The sequence below is a fragment of the Caretta caretta genome, chromosome 28 (genome assembly GCF_965140235.1).
Source record: "Caretta caretta isolate rCarCar2 chromosome 28, rCarCar1.hap1, whole genome shotgun sequence".
NCBI lineage: Eukaryota > Metazoa > Chordata > Testudines > Cheloniidae > Caretta > Caretta caretta.
Genome location: NC_134233.1, coordinates 10,039,271 through 10,042,463, shown reverse-complemented (window position 1 = coordinate 10,042,463; position 3,193 = coordinate 10,039,271). Strand labels below are relative to the sequence as shown.

The following is a 3,193-nucleotide window of genomic DNA, read 5'->3' as shown; positions in this document are numbered from 1 at the left end:
CCTCTCCATTGCAGTGTCAGCCCAGGGGTGGCAGGCTGTGCTCAAAGCAGCACCCTGGAAGCCCCATAGTCACCACTCTCATAGAATTAAGGTACGATTTGTACAGAGTCGGCCTGGTGAGCTATCATTGTAAAAGTCGTGATCTGTTGAAGGCTAATACCTGGGTAGATGGTGTGTGCTAGCCTTGTCTGGGAAGTGGTGGAGTTTTGCTCTGGGTGCGTCACTGAAATATGTGATGAGGCTGGGAAATGGCCACCGCCAGCCTTTCCGGTGTGACGCTGGAGGAGCCAGACTCGCTGCTGGCCCAGTGAAGGTATCCACGCTCCCAAGGACTCTCCCAGGAACCGTGTACAATGCGGACTCCTCCGAGACAGCCCGGAGACAATGGACGCTGCTTGACTCACATCATAGCAGAGGAACTTCCTAACAAGTTGGAAGAAACTATGAAAGAGGGGAAGAGACGTCATGACTTGGCCTCTCTCCCCCGCAATTCAACACCTTGCAACACATCTGGAGGACAAAGACTGAACTGAAATAATTCAGAGATCAGAAGAGAATAATAATAATCCATTCAAATCAAAGTCCCCAAACAGACTAGTATTGGTTTCTCAGCAGAAAACTTTCCATGTGGGGGATTTTGTTTTCCCACTCAGACCTTGCCAAAGGAAGCAAAGAGAAAATCTTTGACTTGCCTCCTTCAGAACGCTTGGCCTAGACACTCTAGCTGTGGGTCACTGTCGTGGCCTTGCTGAGAACAGGGGCATTTTAATAATTTGCAGAGGTCCCAGGGTGTTTGGGGGAGATTATGAGGCTATTACCTTTTGAGATAAAAGCTAAGAAATACAGAACGAGACAATTCTTTCATACATCTGGCCTTTAGACATATTTCATTTAAAGCAGGGGGTCTAACATGCTGTGAGAAAGTAGAAATGTTGGAAGCTCAAATAATTCAGTTTTTTCTAGGTCTTGTCCGTGTGTAAATGGCACAACATGTTAATTTATAAGCACATCGTTCTTAACTTCATTAAATATTATGTGGTGTATTAACTATATCAAGTGCGTTGTACAATACAATGAATTTTCCATGCGTTGCCCAAAACATATTTTTAATATTATTTAAATGCACCGAACTCCTTGAACATAAAGTTGTTTATTTCATTCCTGTGCAGTGTGTTGGTAGCTCAGTTAATTGAGTTTATTGTCACTCTGTGTGTGTGTGAGGTACAACACAATAATTTAGTGATGCTGAAAACGTTCCCTTCTCCCTCCGCAACTGCCTTGGAATCACCTTCCCTTTGTAGATTAATCTACTCCTGTGTCTGTATGAGGAAAATATGGTTTCTATGAAAAAAACTCATTGTTTATTTAAAAGGACTGACACCAAACGGCCACACTATGGGGATACAACACCATGAGTAAGAACAGGAGGACTTGTGGCACCTTAGAGACGAACAAATTTATTGGAGCATAAGCTTTCGTGAGCTACAGTTCACTTCATCAGATGCATGCAGTGGAAAATACAGTGGGGAGACTCCTATACACAGAGAACATGAAACAATGGGGGTTACCCTACACACTGTAAGGAGAGTGATCAGGTAAGGTGAGCTATTACCAGGAGGAGAGCTGGGTGGGGTGGGGGAAACCTTTTGTAGTGATCATTGGTATTAATTTGCAAACTGGATACAAACTTAGGCTTGAATAAAGACTGGGAGAGGATGGGTCATTACACAAAGTAAAACTATTTCCCCATGTTTATTTCCCGCCCCCACTGTTCTCACATGTTCTTGTCAACTGCTGGCAATGGCTGACCTTGATTACCACTGGAAATCCGAGAAAAAAGACTAGAAACCACTCTGCTCTCGACACCCTCCCATCCATCTAACACAGACACACACACTTTTCTAAGGCATTAACTTTTCCTTCTCCTTTATGATTCTTTAATGCCTCTGGAAATACCAATTCCTAGAGGCCCCTTTCACAGAGCAAACAACCACAGAGCAATGAGAAAGCTGGGGGCTGCCAGGTTGTTGAGGGCAAGTCTTGAAAGGGATGCACAAACAATCCAGCTGGATCCCCGGCAACCAGATGTGGGGATTAGCTGCACAGCTGTGGCTGCTGCTCTGAGGGGAGCTGCATAAACTATCTGCCTGTGGATGCAGCCCACCAGCTGGTTCTCCTGGGGCAGATGGTGAGTGGTATGGCAGGGAGCAAGAAGAGTTGCCTTCTCTGAGGCTTGAACTCAGGACCTTCAGATTATGAGACTGATGCGCTGCCCGTTGCGCTAAGAAGGTTTGGAAGAGCTTTAGGCTCGGTACTTATAGAACCAGCTGAGCAGCGGGGAACAGCAGAGCAGCAAACAGCAGGAGTTTGCCTGGGAGTTCACCTGGAGTGAGCCCACTGAGGCTTACACCCTAACGACTTCTCTGAGGAATTACTGCATCTCCGGAGGAAGCTCATAGTAGGAAGGTAATATGGATGGGGAGTGTTCAACTGTTGTGACCTGCACTGGATGTGCCATGTTTGTCTTTCTTCCAGAGGACAGAAGCGACTTTGTCTGTACAAAGTGCAAGCTGGTCTCCATATTGGAAGAGAAGGTTCAAGGTCTGGAGCAACAGGTATCGACCCTGCGTTGCATAAGAGAAACTGAAGATTTCCTGGACAGACGTCAGGATATGCTTCTATGGGCACAAGGTTCTGAAGATTCAGAGCAGGCTGCGCAGCAGGGACAGGAGGACTGTGAAGAAATCTGGCAACATGTGACCTCCAGAAGAAGAAGGGGGAAAGTCCATGTACCAGCAAAGCGGACACAGGTAAGTAACCATTTTCATGTTCTCTCCACAGGTACCATTGCGGGGAGTGGCCCAGATGTTACGTCTGGGGAAAGGGAGCAGAAGGAGACTCCGCCAGTTGAAAGGCATGAGATGCACTGTCCTAAGGTTGGGGGTTCCACGACCATCACTCCCAAGAGAAGGAGGTGGGTGGTGGTGGTCGGGGACTCTCTCCTCAGGAGGACTGAGTCATCTATCTGCCGCCCTGACCGGGAAAACAGAGAAGTCTGCTGCTTGCCGGGGGCTAAGATTCGCGATGTGACGGAGAGACTGCCGAGACTCATCAAGCCCTCAGACCGCTACCCCTTCCTGCTTTTCCACGTGGGCACCAATGATACTGCCAAGAATTACCTTGAGCGGATCAC

The 3,193-nt window shown here is 47.4% G+C and overlaps 1 non-coding gene across 1 annotated transcript; it reads right to left on the bottom strand.

The window, feature by feature from the left end:
* Positions 1 to 2,218: 2,218 nt before the first annotated feature.
* TRNAM-CAU (transfer RNA methionine (anticodon CAU)) lies at positions 2,219 to 2,291 on the bottom strand. The gene has a single exon. It is a non-coding gene; the product is annotated as a tRNA-Met (tRNA).
* Positions 2,292 to 3,193: the final 902 nt, after the last annotated feature.